Source organism: Eleutherodactylus coqui, chromosome 1, assembly GCF_035609145.1.
Source record: "Eleutherodactylus coqui strain aEleCoq1 chromosome 1, aEleCoq1.hap1, whole genome shotgun sequence".
Classification (NCBI taxonomy): Eukaryota; Metazoa; Chordata; class Amphibia; order Anura; family Eleutherodactylidae; genus Eleutherodactylus; species Eleutherodactylus coqui.
Window position 1 is genome coordinate 9,807,598 of NC_089837.1, and position 17,472 is coordinate 9,825,069.

The 17,472-nt window shown below is 48.9% G+C and overlaps 33 non-coding genes across 33 annotated transcripts; all 33 read right to left on the reverse strand.

Moving 5' to 3' along the window:
* Positions 1-64: 64 nt before the first annotated feature.
* On the reverse strand, positions 65-150 carry TRNAY-GUA (transfer RNA tyrosine (anticodon GUA)). Its single transcript is given in 2 exon segments — positions 65-100; positions 114-150. It is a non-coding gene; the product is annotated as a tRNA-Tyr (tRNA).
* A 100-nt stretch (positions 151-250) lies between these two features.
* TRNAA-AGC (transfer RNA alanine (anticodon AGC)) lies at positions 251-323 on the reverse strand. Its single transcript has one exon. It is a non-coding gene; the product is annotated as a tRNA-Ala (tRNA).
* Positions 324-1,021: 698 nt separating this feature from the next.
* TRNAY-GUA (transfer RNA tyrosine (anticodon GUA)) lies at positions 1,022-1,107 on the reverse strand. The gene is given in 2 exon segments: positions 1,022-1,057; positions 1,071-1,107. It is a non-coding gene; the product is annotated as a tRNA-Tyr (tRNA).
* A 100-nt stretch (positions 1,108-1,207) lies between these two features.
* Positions 1,208-1,280, reverse strand: TRNAA-AGC (transfer RNA alanine (anticodon AGC)). The gene has a single exon. It is a non-coding gene; the product is annotated as a tRNA-Ala (tRNA).
* Positions 1,281-1,983: 703 nt separating this feature from the next.
* On the reverse strand, positions 1,984-2,069 carry TRNAY-GUA (transfer RNA tyrosine (anticodon GUA)). The gene is given in 2 exon segments: positions 1,984-2,019; positions 2,033-2,069. It is a non-coding gene; the product is annotated as a tRNA-Tyr (tRNA).
* A 100-nt stretch (positions 2,070-2,169) lies between these two features.
* TRNAA-AGC (transfer RNA alanine (anticodon AGC)) lies at positions 2,170-2,242 on the reverse strand. Its single transcript has one exon. It is a non-coding gene; the product is annotated as a tRNA-Ala (tRNA).
* An 869-nt stretch (positions 2,243-3,111) lies between these two features.
* TRNAA-AGC (transfer RNA alanine (anticodon AGC)) lies at positions 3,112-3,184 on the reverse strand. The gene has a single exon. It is a non-coding gene; the product is annotated as a tRNA-Ala (tRNA).
* A 687-nt stretch (positions 3,185-3,871) lies between these two features.
* On the reverse strand, positions 3,872-3,957 carry TRNAY-GUA (transfer RNA tyrosine (anticodon GUA)). The gene is given in 2 exon segments: positions 3,872-3,907; positions 3,921-3,957. It is a non-coding gene; the product is annotated as a tRNA-Tyr (tRNA).
* Positions 3,958-4,057: 100 nt separating this feature from the next.
* Positions 4,058-4,130, reverse strand: TRNAA-AGC (transfer RNA alanine (anticodon AGC)). Its single transcript has one exon. It is a non-coding gene; the product is annotated as a tRNA-Ala (tRNA).
* A 689-nt stretch (positions 4,131-4,819) lies between these two features.
* On the reverse strand, positions 4,820-4,905 carry TRNAY-GUA (transfer RNA tyrosine (anticodon GUA)). Its single transcript is given in 2 exon segments — positions 4,820-4,855; positions 4,869-4,905. It is a non-coding gene; the product is annotated as a tRNA-Tyr (tRNA).
* A 100-nt stretch (positions 4,906-5,005) lies between these two features.
* Positions 5,006-5,078, reverse strand: TRNAA-AGC (transfer RNA alanine (anticodon AGC)). The gene has a single exon. It is a non-coding gene; the product is annotated as a tRNA-Ala (tRNA).
* A 693-nt stretch (positions 5,079-5,771) lies between these two features.
* TRNAY-GUA (transfer RNA tyrosine (anticodon GUA)) lies at positions 5,772-5,857 on the reverse strand. The gene is given in 2 exon segments: positions 5,772-5,807; positions 5,821-5,857. It is a non-coding gene; the product is annotated as a tRNA-Tyr (tRNA).
* A 100-nt stretch (positions 5,858-5,957) lies between these two features.
* On the reverse strand, positions 5,958-6,030 carry TRNAA-AGC (transfer RNA alanine (anticodon AGC)). The gene has a single exon. It is a non-coding gene; the product is annotated as a tRNA-Ala (tRNA).
* Positions 6,031-6,392: 362 nt separating this feature from the next.
* On the reverse strand, positions 6,393-6,478 carry TRNAY-GUA (transfer RNA tyrosine (anticodon GUA)). The gene is given in 2 exon segments: positions 6,393-6,428; positions 6,442-6,478. It is a non-coding gene; the product is annotated as a tRNA-Tyr (tRNA).
* Positions 6,479-6,578: 100 nt separating this feature from the next.
* Positions 6,579-6,651, reverse strand: TRNAA-AGC (transfer RNA alanine (anticodon AGC)). Its single transcript has one exon. It is a non-coding gene; the product is annotated as a tRNA-Ala (tRNA).
* Positions 6,652-7,338: 687 nt separating this feature from the next.
* On the reverse strand, positions 7,339-7,424 carry TRNAY-GUA (transfer RNA tyrosine (anticodon GUA)). The gene is given in 2 exon segments: positions 7,339-7,374; positions 7,388-7,424. It is a non-coding gene; the product is annotated as a tRNA-Tyr (tRNA).
* A 100-nt stretch (positions 7,425-7,524) lies between these two features.
* TRNAA-AGC (transfer RNA alanine (anticodon AGC)) lies at positions 7,525-7,597 on the reverse strand. The gene has a single exon. It is a non-coding gene; the product is annotated as a tRNA-Ala (tRNA).
* Positions 7,598-8,470: 873 nt separating this feature from the next.
* On the reverse strand, positions 8,471-8,543 carry TRNAA-AGC (transfer RNA alanine (anticodon AGC)). Its single transcript has one exon. It is a non-coding gene; the product is annotated as a tRNA-Ala (tRNA).
* An 873-nt stretch (positions 8,544-9,416) lies between these two features.
* TRNAA-AGC (transfer RNA alanine (anticodon AGC)) lies at positions 9,417-9,489 on the reverse strand. Its single transcript has one exon. It is a non-coding gene; the product is annotated as a tRNA-Ala (tRNA).
* Positions 9,490-10,362: 873 nt separating this feature from the next.
* Positions 10,363-10,435, reverse strand: TRNAA-AGC (transfer RNA alanine (anticodon AGC)). The gene has a single exon. It is a non-coding gene; the product is annotated as a tRNA-Ala (tRNA).
* A 687-nt stretch (positions 10,436-11,122) lies between these two features.
* On the reverse strand, positions 11,123-11,208 carry TRNAY-GUA (transfer RNA tyrosine (anticodon GUA)). The gene is given in 2 exon segments: positions 11,123-11,158; positions 11,172-11,208. It is a non-coding gene; the product is annotated as a tRNA-Tyr (tRNA).
* A 100-nt stretch (positions 11,209-11,308) lies between these two features.
* Positions 11,309-11,381, reverse strand: TRNAA-AGC (transfer RNA alanine (anticodon AGC)). Its single transcript has one exon. It is a non-coding gene; the product is annotated as a tRNA-Ala (tRNA).
* Positions 11,382-12,068: 687 nt separating this feature from the next.
* On the reverse strand, positions 12,069-12,154 carry TRNAY-GUA (transfer RNA tyrosine (anticodon GUA)). The gene is given in 2 exon segments: positions 12,069-12,104; positions 12,118-12,154. It is a non-coding gene; the product is annotated as a tRNA-Tyr (tRNA).
* A 100-nt stretch (positions 12,155-12,254) lies between these two features.
* TRNAA-AGC (transfer RNA alanine (anticodon AGC)) lies at positions 12,255-12,327 on the reverse strand. Its single transcript has one exon. It is a non-coding gene; the product is annotated as a tRNA-Ala (tRNA).
* Positions 12,328-13,200: 873 nt separating this feature from the next.
* Positions 13,201-13,273, reverse strand: TRNAA-AGC (transfer RNA alanine (anticodon AGC)). The gene has a single exon. It is a non-coding gene; the product is annotated as a tRNA-Ala (tRNA).
* A 687-nt stretch (positions 13,274-13,960) lies between these two features.
* TRNAY-GUA (transfer RNA tyrosine (anticodon GUA)) lies at positions 13,961-14,046 on the reverse strand. The gene is given in 2 exon segments: positions 13,961-13,996; positions 14,010-14,046. It is a non-coding gene; the product is annotated as a tRNA-Tyr (tRNA).
* Positions 14,047-14,146: 100 nt separating this feature from the next.
* TRNAA-AGC (transfer RNA alanine (anticodon AGC)) lies at positions 14,147-14,219 on the reverse strand. Its single transcript has one exon. It is a non-coding gene; the product is annotated as a tRNA-Ala (tRNA).
* A 687-nt stretch (positions 14,220-14,906) lies between these two features.
* TRNAY-GUA (transfer RNA tyrosine (anticodon GUA)) lies at positions 14,907-14,992 on the reverse strand. Its single transcript is given in 2 exon segments — positions 14,907-14,942; positions 14,956-14,992. It is a non-coding gene; the product is annotated as a tRNA-Tyr (tRNA).
* Positions 14,993-15,092: 100 nt separating this feature from the next.
* Positions 15,093-15,165, reverse strand: TRNAA-AGC (transfer RNA alanine (anticodon AGC)). The gene has a single exon. It is a non-coding gene; the product is annotated as a tRNA-Ala (tRNA).
* A 687-nt stretch (positions 15,166-15,852) lies between these two features.
* Positions 15,853-15,938, reverse strand: TRNAY-GUA (transfer RNA tyrosine (anticodon GUA)). Its single transcript is given in 2 exon segments — positions 15,853-15,888; positions 15,902-15,938. It is a non-coding gene; the product is annotated as a tRNA-Tyr (tRNA).
* A 100-nt stretch (positions 15,939-16,038) lies between these two features.
* Positions 16,039-16,111, reverse strand: TRNAA-AGC (transfer RNA alanine (anticodon AGC)). Its single transcript has one exon. It is a non-coding gene; the product is annotated as a tRNA-Ala (tRNA).
* Positions 16,112-16,797: 686 nt separating this feature from the next.
* On the reverse strand, positions 16,798-16,883 carry TRNAY-GUA (transfer RNA tyrosine (anticodon GUA)). Its single transcript is given in 2 exon segments — positions 16,798-16,833; positions 16,847-16,883. It is a non-coding gene; the product is annotated as a tRNA-Tyr (tRNA).
* A 100-nt stretch (positions 16,884-16,983) lies between these two features.
* On the reverse strand, positions 16,984-17,056 carry TRNAA-AGC (transfer RNA alanine (anticodon AGC)). Its single transcript has one exon. It is a non-coding gene; the product is annotated as a tRNA-Ala (tRNA).
* Between the last annotated feature and the right edge of the window lie 416 nt (positions 17,057-17,472).

Consider the following 17,472-nt stretch of genomic DNA (forward strand, 5'->3'; position numbering starts at 1 on the left):
TGCAAAGTCTGTGCGAGAGAGCCTCCGAGTTGAAGCATGCAAGGTTGTCGGACACTCAAAAGCATCCTTCGAGCCGGAATCGAACCAGCGACCTAAGGATTGCTAATTAGCTACTACAGTCCTCCGCTCTACCAGCTGAGCTATCGAAGGTTTAGCCAGATATGCGTGCAGCTGCTTCCTAGGTTTTTGTGTCAGTGCCAACTAAAAAGAAGTTGGCCCTTCATTTGAAGGTAGTGCCAAGTGGAAGTTTTGGAGGATGCGGGCATCGATCCCGCTACCTCTCGCATGCTAAGCGAGCGCTCTACCATTTGAGCTAATCCCCCTCTACTGCTGCTGGTTTCTGGCACTCGGGTCACACCGCAGTCATGTTATCATGCCTAAACCAAGTTTTGACCATGGGAGAAGAAAGGTTTCTTTTTTTTTTTTTTTTTTTTTTTTAAAGTGTGGATTTTTTGGTGCCTTGAAATATAAAGGACAGTGGAGTTTGCTGGGCTTTGGGTGGCCTGAAAGAACGAGACAGTGAATTTTTGGGGTACCTTTTTCCTGGGAGCATGAAAAATACAAAACTCTGCGCCTAGCAGAGGATGGTTTCGATCCATCGACCTCTGGGTTATGGGCCCAGCACGCTCCCGCTGCGCCACTCTGCTGCTGCTTAAACCTCTCTTACGAGAAGCCACATTACCGTCTGACTGTTGTCAAGCCACTAACGAAGCAGAAGAGTTGGCTTTAGTCACACTAGGGGTGAGAGTTGCATTTTCACGATTGAGAAGTGGTGTGAATTCTATGGCGTTGGTGGTATAGTGGTGAGCATAGCTGCCTTCCAAGCAGTTGACCCGGGTTCGATTCCCGGCCAACGCATTGTTTCTCTTGTTTTGAAGTATTCTTGTTAACACTCTCTCCAGAGGCCAATGGTTGTGCGGTCAGGCTCAAAAAGAGTGCGCCCAGGAGGTATGCAGCTGCAAAGTCTGTGCGAGAGAGCCTCCGAGTTGAAGCATGCAAGGTTGTCGGACACTCAAAAGCATCCTTCGAGCCGGAATCGAACCAGCGACCTAAGGATTGCTAATTAGCTACTACAGTCCTCCGCTCTACCAGCTGAGCTATCGAAGGTTTAGCCAGATATGCGTGCAGCTGCTTCCTAGGTTTTTGTGTCAGTGCCAACTAAAAAGAAGTTGGCCCTTCATTTGAAGGTAGTGCCAAGTGGAAGTTTTGGAGGATGCGGGCATCGATCCCGCTACCTCTCGCATGCTAAGCGAGCGCTCTACCATTTGAGCTAATCCCCCTCTACTGTTGCTGGTTTCTGGCACTCAGGTCACACCGCAGTCATATTATCATGCCTAAACCAAGTTTTGACCATGGGAGAAGAAAGGTTTCTTTTTTTTTTTTTTTTTTTTTTTTTTTTTAAAGTGTGGATTTTTTGGTGCCTTGAAATATAAAGGACAGTGGAGTTTGCTGGGCTTTGGGTGGCCTGAAAGAACGAGACAGTGAATTTTTGGGGTACCTTTTTCCTGGGAGCATGAAAAATACAAAACTCTGCGCCTAGCAGAGGATGGTTTCGATCCATCGACCTCTGGGTTATGGGCCCAGCACGCTCCCGCTGCGCCACTCTGCTGCTGCTTAAACCTCTCTTACGAGAAGCCACATTACCTTCTGACTGTTGTCAAGCCACTAACGAAGCAGAAGAGTTGGCTTTAGTCACACTAGGGGTGAGAGTTGCATTTTCACGATTGAGAAGTGGTGTGAATTCTATGGCGTTGGTGGTATAGTGGTGAGCATAGCTGCCTTCCAAGCAGTTGACCCGGGTTCGATTCCCGGCCAACGCATTGTTTCTCTTGTTTTGAAGTATTCTTGTTAACACTCTCTCCAGAGGCCAATGGTTGTGCGGTCAGGCTCAAAAAGAGTGCGGCCAGGAGGTATGCAGCTGCAAAGTCTGTGCAAGAGAGCCTCCAAGTTGAAGCATGCAAGGTTATCGGACACTCAAAAGCATCCTTCGAGCCGGAATCGAACCAGCGACCTAAGGATTGCTAACTAGCTACTACAGTCCTCCGCTCTACCAGCTGAGCTATCGAAGGTTTAGCCAGATATGCGTGCAGCTGCTTCCTAGGTTTTTGTGTCAGTGCCAACTAAAAAGAAGTTGGCCCTTCATTTGAAGGTAGTGCCAAGTGGAAGTTTTGGAGGATGCGGGCATCGATCCCGCTACCTCTCGCATGCTAAGCGAGCGCTCTACCATTTGAGCTAATCCCCCTCTACGGTTGCTGGTTTCTGGCACTCGGGTCACACCGCAGTCATGTTATTATGCCTAAACCAAGCTTTGACCATGGGAGAAGAAAGGTTTCTTTTTTTTTTTTTTTAAGTGTGGATTTTTTGGTGCCTTGAAATATAAAGGACAGTGGAGTTTGCTGGGCTTTGGGTGGCCTGAAAGAACGAGACAGTGAATTTTTGGGGTACCTTTTTCCTGGGAGCATGAAAAATACAAAACTCTGCGCCTAGCAGAGGATGGTTTCGATCCATCGACCTCTGGGTTATGGGCCCAGCACGCTCCCGCTGCGCCACTCTGCTGCTGCTTAAACCTCTCTTACGAGAAGCCACATTACCTTCTGACTGTTGTCAAGCCACTAACGAAGCAGAAGAGTTGGCTTTAGTCACACTAGGGGTGAGAGTTGCATTTTCACGATTGAGAAGTGGTGTGAATTCTATGGCGTTGGTGGTATAGTGGTGAGCATAGCTGCCTTCCAAGCAGTTGACCCGGGTTCGATTCCCGGCCAACGCATTGTTTCTCTTGTTTTGAAGTATTCTTGTTAACACTCTCTCCAGAGGCCAATGGTTGTGCGGTCAGGCTCAAAAAGAGTGCGGAGGTATGCAGCTGCAAAGTCTGTGCAAGAGAGCCTCCAAGTTGAAGCATGCAAGGTTATCGGACACTCAAAAGCATCCTTCGAGCCGGAATCGAACCAGCAACCTAAGGATTGCTAACTAGCTACTACAGTCCTCCGCTCTACCAGCTGAGCTATCGAAGGTTTAGCCAGATATGCGTGCAGCTGCTTCCTAGGTTTTTGTGTCAGTGCCAACTAAAAAGAAGTTGGCCCTTCATTTGAAGGTAGTGCCAAGTGGAAGTTTTGGAGGATGCGGGCATCGATCCCGCTACCTCTCGCATGCTAAGCGAGCGCTCTACCATTTGAGCTAATCCCCCTCTACGGTTGCTGGCTTCTGACACTCGGGTCACACCGCAGTCATGTTATTATGCCTAAACCAAGCTTTGACCATGGGAGAAGAAAGGTTTCTTTTTTTTTTTTTTAAGTGTGGATTTTTTGGTGCCTTGAAATATAAAGGACAGTGGAGTTTGCTGGGCTTTGGGTGGCCTGAAAGAACGAGACAGTGAATTTTTGGGGTACCTTTTTCCTGGGAGCATGAAAAATACAAAACTCTGCGCCTAGCAGAGGATGGTTTCGATCCATCGACCTCTGGGTTATGGGCCCAGCACGCTCCCGCTGCGCCACTCTGCTGCTGCTTAAACCTCTCTTACGAGAAGCCACATTACCGTCTGACTGTTGTCAAGCCACTAACGAAGCAGAAGAGTTGGCTTTAGTCACACTAGGGGTGAGAGTTGCATTTTCACGATTGAGAAGTGGTGCGAATTCTATGGCGTTGGTGGTATAGTGGTGAGCATAGCTGCCTTCCAAGCAGTTGACCCGGGTTCGATTCCCGGCCAACGCATTGTTTCTCTTGTTTTGAAGTATTCTTGTTAACACTCTCTCCAGAGGCCAATGGTTGTGCGGTCAGGCTCAAAAAGAGTGCGGCCAGGAGGTATGCAGCTGCAAAGTCTGTGCAAGAGAGCCTCCAAGTTGAAGCATGCAAGGTTATCGGACACTCAAAAGCATCCTTCGAGCCGGAATCGAACCAGCGACCTAAGGATTGCTAACTAGCTACTACAGTCCTCCGCTCTACCAGCTGAGCTATCGAAGGTTTAGCCAGATATGCGTGCAGCTGCTTCCTAGGTTTTTGTGTCAGTGCCAACTAAAAAGAAGTTGGCCCTTCATTTGAAGGTAGTGCCAAGTGGAAGTTTTGGAGGATGCGGGCATCGATCCCGCTACCTCTCGCATGCTAAGCGAGCGCTCTACCATTTGAGCTAATCCCCCTCTACGGTTGCTGGCTTCTGGCACTCGGGTCACACCGCAGTCATGTTATTATGCCTAAACCAAGCTTTGACCATGGGAGAAGAAAGGTTTCTTTTTTTTTTTTTTTTAAGTGTGGATTTTTTGGTGCCTTGAAATATAAAGGACAGTGGAGTTTGCTGGGCTTTGGGTGGCCTGAAAGAACGAGACAGTGAATTTTTGGGGTACCTTTTTCCTGGGAGCATGAAAAATACAAAACTCTGCGCCTAGCAGAGGATGGTTTCGATCCATCGACCTCTGGGTTATGGGCCCAGCACGCTCCCGCTGCGCCACTCTGCTGCTGCTTAAACCTCTCTTACGAGAAGCCACATTACCTTCTGACTGTTGTCAAGCCACTAACGAAGCAGAAGAGTTGGCTTTAGTCACACTAGGGGTGAGAGTTGCATTTTCACGATTGAGAAGTGGTGCGAATTCTATGGCGTTGGTGGTATAGTGGTGAGCATAGCTGCCTTCCAAGCAGTTGACCCGGGTTCGATTCCCGGCCAACGCATTGTTTCTCTTGTTTTGAAGTATTCTTGTTAACACTCTCTCCAGAGGCCAATGGTTGTGCGGTCAGGCTCAAAAAGAGTGCGGCCAGGAGGTATGCAGCTGCAAAGTCTGTGCAAGAGAGCCTCCAAGTTGAAGCATGCAAGGTTATCGGACACTCAAAAGCATCCTTCGAGCCGGAATCGAACCAGCGACCTAAGGATTGCTAACTAGCTACTACAGTCCTCCGCTCTACCAGCTGAGCTATCGAAGGTTTAGCCAGATATGCGTGCAGCTGCTTCCTAGGTTTTTGTGTCAGTGCCAACTAAAAAGAAGTTGGCCCTTCATTTGAAGGTAGTGCCAAGTGGAAGTTTTGGAGGATGCGGGCATCGATCCCGCTACCTCTCGCATGCTAAGCGAGCGCTCTACCATTTGAGCTAATCCCCCTCTACGGTTGCTGGCTTCTGGCACTCGGGTCACACCGCAGTCATGTTATTATGCCTAAACCAAGCTTTGACCATGGGAGAAGAAAGGTTTCTTTTTTTTTTTTTTTTTTTTAAGTGTGGATTTTTTGGTGCCTTGAAATATAAAGGACAGTGGAGTTTGCTGGGCTTTGGGTGGCCTGAAAGAACGAGACAGTGAATTTTTGGGGTACCTTTTTCCTGGGAGCATGAAAAATACAAAACTCTGCGCCTAGCAGAGGATGGTTTCGATCCATCGACCTCTGGGTTATGGGCCCAGCACGCTCCCGCTGCGCCACTCTGCTGCTGCTTAAACCTCTCTTACGAGAAGCCACATTACCTTCTGACTGTTGTCAAGCCACTAACGAAGCAGAAGAGTTGGCTTTAGTCACACTAGGGGTGAGAGTTGCATTTTCACGATTGAGAAGTGGTGCGAATTCTATGGCGTTGGTGGTATAGTGGTGAGCATAGCTGCCTTCCAAGCAGTTGACCCGGGTTCGATTCCCGGCCAACGCATTGTTTCTCTTGTTTTGAAGTATTCTTGTTAACACTCTCTCCAGAGGCCAATGGTTGTGCGGTCAGGCTCAAAAAGAGTGCGGCCAGGAGGTATGCAGCTGCAAAGTCTGTGCAAGAGAGCCTCCAAGTTGAAGCATGCAAGGTTATCGGACACTCAAAAGCATCCTTCGAGCCGGAATCGAACCAGCGACCTAAGGATTGCTAACTAGCTACTACAGTCCTCCGCTCTACCAGCTGAGCTATCGAAGGTTTAGCCAGATATGCGTGCAGCTGCTTCCTAGGTTTTTGTGTCAGTGCCAACTAAAAAGAAGTTGGCCCTTCATTTGAAGGTAGTGCCAAGTGGAAGTTTTGGAGGATGCGGGCATCGATCCCGCTACCTCTCGCATGCTAAGCGAGCGCTCTACCATTTGAGCTAATCCCCCTCTACGGTTGCTGGCTTCTGGCACTCGGGTCACACCGCAGTCATGTTATTATGCCTAAACCAAGCTTTGACCATGGGAGAAGAAAGGTTTCTTTTTTTTTTTTTTTTTAAGTGTGGATTTTTTGGTGCCTCTGGTGGTATAGTGGTGAGCATAGCTGCCTTCCAAGCAGTTGACCCGGGTTCGATTCCCGGCCAACGCATTGTTTCTCTTGTTTTGAAGTATTCTTGTTAACACTCTCTCCAGAGGCCAATGGTTGTGCGGTCAGGCTCAAAAAGAGTGCGGCCAGGAGGTATGCAGCTGCAAAGTCTGTGCAAGAGAGCCTCCAAGTTGAAGCATGCAAGGTTATCGGACACTCAAAAGCATCCTTCGAGCCGGAATCGAACCAGCGACCTAAGGATTGCTAACTAGCTACTACAGTCCTCCGCTCTACCAGCTGAGCTATCGAAGGTTTAGCCAGATATGCGTGCAGCTGCTTCCTAGGTTTTTGTGTCAGTGCCAACTAAAAAGAAGTTGGCCCTTCATTTGAAGGTAGTGCCAAGTGGAAGTTTTGGAGGATGCGGGCATCGATCCCGCTACCTCTCGCATGCTAAGCGAGCGCTCTACCATTTGAGCTAATCCCCCTCTACGGTTGCTGGCTTCTGGCACTCGGGTCACACCGCAGTCATGTTATTATGCCTAAACCAAGCTTTGACCATGGGAGAAGAAAGGTTTCTTTTTTTTTTTTTTAAGTGTGGATTTTTTGGTGCCTTGAAATATAAAGGACAGTGGAGTTTGCTGGGCTTTGGGTGGCCTGAAAGAACGAGACAGTGAATTTTTGGGGTACCTTTTTCCTGGGAGCATGAAAAATACAAAACTCTGCGCCTAGCAGAGGATGGTTTCGATCCATCGACCTCTGGGTTATGGGCCCCGCACGCTCCCGCTGCGCCACTCTGCTGCTGCTTAAACCTCTCTTACGAGAAGCCACATTACCGTCTGACTGTTGTCAAGCCACTAACGAAGCAGAAGAGTTGGCTTTAGTCACACTAGGGGTGAGAGTTGCATTTTCACGATTGAGAAGTGGTGCGAATTCTATGGCGTTGGTGGTATAGTGGTGAGCATAGCTGCCTTCCAAGCAGTTGACCCGGGTTCGATTCCCGGCCAACGCATTGTTTCTCTTGTTTTGAAGTATTCTTGTTAACACTCTCTCCAGAGGCCAATGGTTGTGCGGTCAGGCTCAAAAAGAGTGCGGCCAGGAGGTATGCAGCTGCAAAGTCTGTGCAAGAGAGCCTCCAAGTTGAAGCATGCAAGGTTATCGGACACTCAAAAGCATCCTTCGAGCCGGAATCGAACCAGCGACCTAAGGATTGCTAACTAGCTACTACAGTCCTCCGCTCTACCAGCTGAGCTATCGAAGGTTTAGCCAGATATGCGTGCAGCTGCTTCCTAGGTTTTTGTGTCAGTGCCAACTAAAAAGAAGTTGGCCCTTCATTTGAAGGTAGTGCCAAGTGGAAGTTTTGGAGGATGCGGGCATCGATCCCGCTACCTCTCGCATGCTAAGCGAGCGCTCTACCATTTGAGCTAATCCCCCTCTACGGTTGCTGGCTTCTGGCACTCGGGTCACACCGCAGTCATGTTATTATGCCTAAACCAAGCTTTGACCATGGGAGAAGAAAGGTTTCTTTTTTTTTTTTTTAAGTGTGGATTTTTTGGTGCCTTGAAATATAAAGGACAGTGGAGTTTGCTGGGCTTTGGGTGGCCTGAAAGAACGAGACAGTGAATTTTTGGGGTACCTTTTTCCTGGGAGCATGAAAAATACAAAACTCTGCGCCTAGCAGAGGATGGTTTCGATCCATCGACCTCTGGGTTATGGGCCCAGCACGCTCCCGCTGCGCCACTCTGCTGCTGCTTAAACCTCTCTTACGAGAAGCCACATTACCGTCTGACTGTTGTCAAGCCACTAACGAAGCAGAAGAGTTGGCTTTAGTCACACTAGGGGTGAGAGTTGCATTTTCACGATTGAGAAGTGGTGCGAATTCTATGGCGTTGGTGGTATAGTGGTGAGCATAGCTGCCTTCCAAGCAGTTGACCCGGGTTCGATTCCCGGCCAACGCATTGTTTCTCTTGTTTTGAAGTATTCTTGTTAACACTCTCTCCAGAGGCCAATGGTTGTGCGGTCAGGCTCAAAAAGAGTGCGGCCAGGAGGTATGCAGCTGCAAAGTCTGTGCAAGAGAGCCTCCAAGTTGAAGCATGCAAGGTTATCGGACACTCAAAAGCATCCTTCGAGCCGGAATCGAACCAGTGACCTAAGGATTGCTAACTAGCTACTACAGTCCTCCGCTCTACCAGCTGAGCTATCGAAGGTTTAGCCAGATATGCGTGCAGCTGCTTCCTAGGTTTTTGTGTCAGTGCCAACTAAAAAGAAGTTGGCCCTTCATTTGAAGGTAGTGCCAAGTGGAAGTTTTGGAGGATGCGGGCATCGATCCCGCTACCTCTCGCATGCTAAGCGAGCGCTCTACCATTTGAGCTAATCCCCCTCTACGGTTGCTGGCTTCTGGCACTCGGGTCACACCGCAGTCATGTTATTATGCCTAAACCAAGCTTTGACCATGGGAGAAGAAAGGTTTCTTTTTTTTTTTTTTAAGTGTGGATTTTTTGGTGCCTTGAAATATAAAGGACAGTGGAGTTTGCTGGGCTTTGGGTGGCCTGAAAGAACGAGACAGTGAATTTTTGGGGTACCTTTTTCCTGGGAGCATGAAAAATACAAAACTCTGCGCCTAGCAGAGGATGGTTTCGATCCATCGACCTCTGGGTTATGGGCCCAGCACGCTCCCGCTGCGCCACTCTGCTGCTGCTTAAACCTCTCTTACGAGAAGCCACATTACCTTCTGACTGTTGTCAAGCCACTAACGAAGCAGAAGAGTTGGCTTTAGTCACACTAGGGGTGAGAGTTGCATTTTCACGATTGAGAAGTGGTGCGAATTCTATGGCGTTGGTGGTATAGTGGTGAGCATAGCTGCCTTCCAAGCAGTTGACCCGGGTTCGATTCCCGGCCAACGCATTGTTTCTCTTGTTTTGAAGTATTCTTGTTAACACTCTCTCCAGAGGCCAATGGTTGTGCGGTCAGGCTCAAAAAGAGTGCGGCCAGGAGGTATGCAGCTGCAAAGTCTGTGCAAGAGAGCCTCCAAGTTGAAGCATGCAAGGTTATCGGACACTCAAAAGCATCCTTCGAGCCGGAATCGAACCAGCGACATAAGGATTGCTAACTAGCTACTACAGTCCTCCGCTCTACCAGCTGAGCTATCGAAGGTTTAGCCAGATATGCGTGCAGCTGCTTCCTAGGTTTTTGTGTCAGTGCCAACTAAAAAGAAGTTGGCCCTTCATTTGAAGGTAGTGCCAAGTGGAAGTTTTGGAGGATGCGGGCATCGATCCCGCTACCTCTCGCATGCTAAGCGAGCGCTCTACCATTTGAGCTAATCCCCCTCTACGGTTGCTGGCTTCTGGCACTCGGGTCACACCGCAGTCATGTTATTATGCCTAAACCAAGCTTTGACCATGGGAGAAGAAAGGTTTCTTTTTTTTTTTTTTAAGTGTGGATTTTTTGGTGCCTTGAAATATAAAGGACAGTGGAGTTTGCTGGGCTTTGGGTGGCCTGAAAGAACGAGACAGTGAATTTTTGGGGTACCTTTTTCCTGGGAGCATGAAAAATACAAAACTCTGCGCCTAGCAGAGGATGGTTTCGATCCATCGACCTCTGGGTTATGGGCCCAGCACGCTCCCGCTGCGCCACTCTGCTGCTGCTTAAACCTCTCTTACGAGAAGCCACATTACCGTCTGACTGTTGTCAAGCCACTAACGAAGCAGAAGAGTTGGCTTTAGTCACACTAGGGGTGAGAGTTGCATTTTCACGATTGAGAAGTGGTGCGAATTCTATGGCGTTGGTGGTATAGTGGTGAGCATAGCTGCCTTCCAAGCAGTTGACCCGGGTTCGATTCCCGGCCAACGCATTGTTTCTCTTGTTTTGAAGTATTCTTGTTAACACTCTCTCCAGAGGCCAATGGTTGTGCGGTCAGGCTCAAAAAGAGTGCGGCCAGGAGGTATGCAGCTGCAAAGTCTGTGCAAGAGAGCCTCCAAGTTGAAGCATGCAAGGTTATCGGACACTCAAAAGCATCCTTCGAGCCGGAATCGAACCAGCGACATAAGGATTGCTAACTAGCTACTACAGTCCTCCGCTCTACCAGCTGAGCTATCGAAGGTTTAGCCAGATATGCGTGCAGCTGCTTCCTAGGTTTTTGTGTCAGTGCCAACTAAAAAGAAGTTGGCCCTTCATTTGAAGGTAGTGCCAAGTGGAAGTTTTGGAGGATGCGGGCATCGATCCCGCTACCTCTCGCATGCTAAGCGAGCGCTCTACCATTTGAGCTAATCCCCCTCTACGGTTGCTGGCTTCTGGCACTCGGGTCACACCGCAGTCATGTTATTATGCCTAAACCAAGCTTTGACCATGGGAGAAGAAAGGTTTCTTTTTTTTTTTTTTAAGTGTGGATTTTTTGGTGCCTTGAAATATAAAGGACAGTGGAGTTTGCTGGGCTTTGGGTGGCCTGAAAGAACGAGACAGTGAATTTTTGGGGTACCTTTTTCCTGGGAGCATGAAAAATACAAAACTCTGCGCCTAGCAGAGGATGGTTTCGATCCATCGACCTCTGGGTTATGGGCCCAGCACGCTCCTGCTGCGCCACTCTGCTGCTGCTTAAACCTCTCTTACGAGAAGCCACATTACCGTCTGACTGTTGTCAAGCCACTAACGAAGCAGAAGAGTTGGCTTTAGTCACACTAGGGGTGAGAGTTGCATTTTCACGATTGAGAAGTGGTGCGAATTCTATGGCGTTGGTGGTATAGTGGTGAGCATAGCTGCCTTCCAAGCAGTTGACCCGGGTTCGATTCCCGGCCAACGCATTGTTTCTCTTGTTTTGAAGTATTCTTGTTAACTCTCTCTCCAGAGGCCAATGGTTGTGCGGTCAGGCTCAAAAAGAGTGCGGCCAGGAGGTATGCAGCTGCAAAGTCTGTGCAAGAGAGCCTCCAAGTTGAAGCATGCAAGGTTATCGGACACTCAAAAGCATCCTTCGAGCCGGAATCGAACCAGCGACCTAAGGATTGCTAACTAGCTACTACAGTCCTCCGCTCTACCAGCTGAGCTATCGAAGGTTTAGCCAGATATGCGTGCAGCTGCTTCCTAGGTTTTTGTGTCAGTGCCAACTAAAAAGAAGTTGGCCCTTCATTTGAAGGTAGTGCCAAGTGGAAGTTTTGGAGGATGCGGGCATCGATCCCGCTACCTCTCGCATGCTAAGCGAGCGCTCTACCATTTGAGCTAATCCCCCTCTACGGTTGCTGGCTTCTGGCACTCGGGTCACACCGCAGTCATGTTATTATGCCTAAACCAAGCTTTGACCATGGGAGAAGAAAGGTTTCTTTTTTTTTTTTTTAAGTGTGGATTTTTTGGTGCCTTGAAATATAAAGGACAGTGGAGTTTGCTGGGCTTTGGGTGGCCTGAAAGAACGAGACAGTGAATTTTTGGGGTACCTTTTTCCTGGGAGCATGAAAAATACAAAACTCTGCGCCTAGCAGAGGATGGTTTCGATCCATCGACCTCTGGGTTATGGGCCCAGCACGCTCCCGCTGCGCCACTCTGCTGCTGCTTAAACCTCTCTTACGAGAAGCCACATTACCGTCTGACTGTTGTCAAGCCACTAACGAAGCAGAAGAGTTGGCTTTAGTCACACTAGGGGTGAGAGTTGCATTTTCACGATTGAGAAGTGGTGCGAATTCTATGGCGTTGGTGGTATAGTGGTGAGCATAGCTGCCTTCCAAGCAGTTGACCCGGGTTCGATTCCCGGCCAACGCATTGTTTCTCTTGTTTTGAAGTATTCTTGTTAACACTCTCTCCAGAGGCCAATGGTTGTGCGGTCAGGCTCAAAAAGAGTGCGGCCAGGAGGTATGCAGCTGCAAAGTCTGTGCAAGAGAGCCTCCAAGTTGAAGCATGCAAGGTTATCGGACACTCAAAAGCATCCTTCGAGCCGGAATCGAACCAGCGACCTAAGGATTGCTAACTAGCTACTACAGTCCTCCGCTCTACCAGCTGAGCTATCGAAGGTTTAGCCAGATATGCGTGCAGCTGCTTCCTAGGTTTTTGTGTCAGTGCCAACTAAAAAGAAGTTGGCCCTTCATTTGAAGGTAGTGCCAAGTGGAAGTTTTGGAGGATGCGGGCATCGATCCCGCTACCTCTCGCATGCTAAGCGAGCGCTCTACCATTTGAGCTAATCCCCCTCTACGGTTGCTGGCTTCTGGCACTCGGGTCACACCGCAGTCATGTTATTATGCCTAAACCAAGCTTTGACCATGGGAGAAGAAAGGTTTCTTTTTTTTTTTTTTAAGTGTGGATTTTTTGGTGCCTTGAAATATAAAGGACAGTGGAGTTTGCTGGGCTTTGGGTGGCCTGAAAGAACGAGACAGTGAATTTTTGGGGTACCTTTTTCCTGGGAGCATGAAAAATACAAAACTCTGCGCCTAGCAGAGGATGGTTTCGATCCATCGACCTCTGGGTTATGGGCCCAGCACGCTCCCGCTGCGCCACTCTGCTGCTGCTTAAACCTCTCTTACGAGAAGCCACATTACCGTCTGACTGTTGTCAAGCCACTAACGAAGCAGAAGAGTTGGCTTTAGTCACACTAGGGGTGAGAGTTGCATTTTCACGATTGAGAAGTGGTGCGAATTCTATGGCGTTGGTGGTATAGTGGTGAGCATAGCTGCCTTCCAAGCAGTTGACCCGGGTTCGATTCCCGGCCAACGCATTGTTTCTCTTGTTTTGAAGTATTCTTGTTAACACTCTCTCCAGAGGCCAATGGTTGTGCGGTCAGGCTCAAAAAGAGTGCGGCCAGGAGGTATGCAGCTGCAAAGTCTGTGCAAGAGAGCCTCCAAGTTGAAGCATGCAAGGTTATCGGACACTCAAAAGCATCCTTCGAGCCGGAATCGAACCAGCGACATAAGGATTGCTAACTAGCTACTACAGTCCTCCGCTCTACCAGCTGAGCTATCGAAGGTTTAGCCAGATATGCGTGCAGCTGCTTCCTAGGTTTTTGTGTCAGTGCCAACTAAAAAGAAGTTGGCCCTTCATTTGAAGGTAGTGCCAAGTGGAAGTTTTGGAGGATGCGGGCATCGATCCCGCTACCTCTCGCATGCTAAGCGAGCGCTCTACCATTTGAGCTAATCCCCCTCTACGGTTGCTGGCTTCTGGCACTCGGGTCACACCGCAGTCATGTTATTATGCCTAAACCAAGCTTTGACCATGGGAGAAGAAAGGTTTCTTTTTTTTTTTTTTAAGTGTGGATTTTTTGGTGCCTTGAAATATAAAGGACAGTGGAGTTTGCTGGGCTTTGGGTGGCCTGAAAGAACGAGACAGTGAATTTTTGGGGTACCTTTTTCCTGGGAGCATGAAAAATACAAAACTCTGCGCCTAGCAGAGGATGGTTTCGATCCATCGACCTCTGGGTTATGGGCCCAGCACGCTCCTGCTGCGCCACTCTGCTGCTGCTTAAACCTCTCTTACGAGAAGCCACATTACCGTCTGACTGTTGTCAAGCCACTAACGAAGCAGAAGAGTTGGCTTTAGTCACACTAGGGGTGAGAGTTGCATTTTCACGATTGAGAAGTGGTGCGAATTCTATGGCGTTGGTGGTATAGTGGTGAGCATAGCTGCCTTCCAAGCAGTTGACCCGGGTTCGATTCCCGGCCAACGCATTGTTTCTCTTGTTTTGAAGTATTCTTGTTAACTCTCTCTCCAGAGGCCAATGGTTGTGCGGTCAGGCTCAAAAAGAGTGCGGCCAGGAGGTATGCAGCTGCAAAGTCTGTGCAAGAGAGCCTCCAAGTTGAAGCATGCAAGGTTATCGGACACTCAAAAGCATCCTTCGAGCCGGAATCGAACCAGCGACCTAAGGATTGCTAACTAGCTACTACAGTCCTCCGCTCTACCAGCTGAGCTATCGAAGGTTTAGCCAGATATGCGTGCAGCTGCTTCCTAGGTTTTTGTGTCAGTGCCAACTAAAAAGAAGTTGGCCCTTCATTTGAAGGTAGTGCCAAGTGGAAGTTTTGGAGGATGCGGGCATCGATCCCGCTACCTCTCGCATGCTAAGCGAGCGCTCTACCATTTGAGCTAATCCCCCTCTACGGTTGCTGGCTTCTGGCACTCGGGTCACACCGCAGTCATGTTATTATGCCTAAACCAAGCTTTGACCATGGGAGAAGAAAGGTTTCTTTTTTTTTTTTTTAAGTGTGGATTTTTTGGTGCCTTGAAATATAAAGGACAGTGGAGTTTGCTGGGCTTTGGGTGGCCTGAAAGAACGAGACAGTGAATTTTTGGGGTACCTTTTTCCTGGGAGCATGAAAAATACAAAACTCTGCGCCTAGCAGAGGATGGTTTCGATCCATCGACCTCTGGGTTATGGGCCCAGCACGCTCCCGCTGCGCCACTCTGCTGCTGCTTAAACCTCTCTTACGAGAAGCCACATTACCGTCTGACTGTTGTCAAGCCACTAACGAAGCAGAAGAGTTGGCTTTAGTCACACTAGGGGTGAGAGTTGCATTTTCACGATTGAGAAGTGGTGCGAATTCTATGGCGTTGGTGGTATAGTGGTGAGCATAGCTGCCTTCCAAGCAGTTGACCCGGGTTCGATTCCCGGCCAACGCATTGTTTCTCTTGTTTTGAAGTATTCTTGTTAACACTCTCTCCAGAGGCCAATGGTTGTGCGGTCAGGCTCAAAAAGAGTGCGGCCAGGAGGTATGCAGCTGCAAAGTCTGTGCAAGAGAGCCTCCAAGTTGAAGCATGCAAGGTTATCGGACACTCAAAAGCATCCTTCGAGCCGGAATCGAACCAGCGACCTAAGGATTGCTAACTAGCTACTACAGTCCTCCGCTCTACCAGCTGAGCTATCGAAGGTTTAGCCAGATATGCGTGCAGCTGCTTCCTAGGTTTTTGTGTCAGTGCCAACTAAAAAGAAGTTGGCCCTTCATTTGAAGGTAGTGCCAAGTGGAAGTTTTGGAGGATGCGGGCATCGATCCCGCTACCTCTCGCATGCTAAGCGAGCGCTCTACCATTTGAGCTAATCCCCCTCTACGGTTGCTGGCTTCTGGCACTCGGGTCACACCGCAGTCATGTTATTATGCCTAAACCAAGCTTTGACCATGGGAGAAGAAAGGTTTCTTTTTTTTTTTTTTAAGTGTGGATTTTTTGGTGCCTTGAAATATAAAGGACAGTGGAGTTTGCTGGGCTTTGGGTGGCCTGAAAGAACGAGACAGTGAATTTTTGGGGTACCTTTTTCCTGGGAGCATGAAAAATACAAAACTCTGCGCCTAGCAGAGGATGGTTTCGATCCATCGACCTCTGGGTTATGGGCCCAGCACGCTCCCGCTGCGCCACTCTGCTGCTGCTTAAACCTCTCTTACGAGAAGCCACATTACCTTCTGACTGTTGTCAAGCCACTAACGAAGCAGAAGAGTTGGCTTTAGTCACACTAGGGGTGAGAGTTGCATTTTCACGATTGAGAAGTGGTGCGAATTCTATGGCGTTGGTGGTATAGTGGTGAGCATAGCTGCCTTCCAAGCAGTTGACCCGGGTTCGATTCCCGGCCAACGCATTGTTTCTCTTGTTTTGAAGTATTCTTGTTAACACTCTCTCCAGAGGCCAATGGTTGTGCGGTCAGGCTCAAAAAGAGTGCGGCCAGGAGGTATGCAGCTGCAAAGTCTGTGCAAGAGAGCCTCCAAGTTGAAGCATGCAAGGTTATCGGACACTCAAAAGCATCCTTCGAGCCGGAATCGAACCAGCGACCTAAGGATTGCTAACTAGCTACTACAGTCCTCCGCTCTACCAGCTGAGCTATCGAAGGTTTAGCCAGATATGCGTGCAGCTGCTTCCTAGGTTTTTGTGTCAGTGCCAACTAAAAAGAAGTTGGCCCTTCATTTGAAGGTAGTGCCAAGTGGAAGTTTTGGAGGATGCGGGCATCGATCCCGCTACCTCTCGCATGCTAAGCGAGCGCTCTACCATTTGAGCTAATCCCCCTCTACGGTTGCTGGCTTCTGGCACTCGGGTCACACCGCAGTCATGTTATTATGCCTAAACCAAGCTTTGACCATGGGAGAAGAAAGGTTTCTTTTTTTTTTTTTAAGTGTGGATTTTTTGGTGCCTTGAAATATAAAGGACAGTGGAGTTTGCTGGGCTTTGGGTGGCCTGAAAGAACGAGACAGTGAATTTTTGGGGTACCTTTTTCCTGGGAGCATGAAAAATACAAAACTCTGCGCCTAGCAGAGGATGGTTTCGATCCATCGACCTCTGGGTTATGGGCCCAGCACGCTCCCGCTGCGCCACTCTGCTGCTGCTTAAACCTCTCTTACGAGAAGCCACATTACCGTCTGACTGTTGTCAAGCCACTAACGAAGCAGAAGAGTTGGCTTTAGTCACACTAGGGGTGAGAGTTGCATTTTCACGATTGAGAAGTGGTGCGAATTCTATGGCGTTGGTGGTATAGTGGTGAGCATAGCTGCCTTCCAAGCAGTTGACCCGGGTTCGATTCCCGGCCAACGCATTGTTTCTCTTGTTTTGAAGTATTCTTGTTAACACTCTCTCCAGAGGCCAATGGTTGTGCGGTCAGGCTCAAAAAGAGCGCGGCCAGGAGGTATGCAGCTGCAAAGTCTGTGCAAGAGAGCCTCCAAGTTGAAGCATGCAAGGTTATCGGACACTCAAAAGCATCCTTCGAGCCGGAATCGAACCAGCGACCTAAGGATTGCTAACTAGCTACTACAGTCCTCCGCTCTACCAGCTGAGCTATCGAAGGTTTAGCCAGATATGCGTGCAGCTGCTTCCTAGGTTTTTGTGTCAGTGCCAACTAAAAAGAAGTTGGCCCTTCATTTGAAGGTAGTGCCAAGTGGAAGTTTTGGAGGATGCGGGCATCGATCCCGCTACCTCTCGCATGCTAAGCGAGCGCTCTACCATTTGAGCTAATCCCCCTCTACGGTTGCTGGCTTCTGGCACTCGGGTCACACCGCAGTCATGTTATTATGCCTAAACCAAGCTTTGACCATGGGAGAAGAAAGGTTTCTTTTTTTTTTTTTTAAGTGTGGATTTTTTGGTGCCTTGAAATATAAAGGACAGTGGAGTTTGCTGGGCTTTGGGTGGCCTGAAAGAACGAGACAGTGAATTTTTGGGGTACCTTTTTCCTGGGAGCATGAAAAATACAAAACTCTGCGCCTAGCAGAGGATGGTTTCGATCCATCGACCTCTGGGTTATGGGCCCAGCACGCTCCCGCTGCGCCACTCTGCTGCTGCTTAAACCTCTCTTACGAGAAGCCACATTACCTTCTGACTGTTGTCAAGCCACTAACGAAGCAGAAGAGTTGGCTTTAGTCACACTAGGGGTGAGAGTT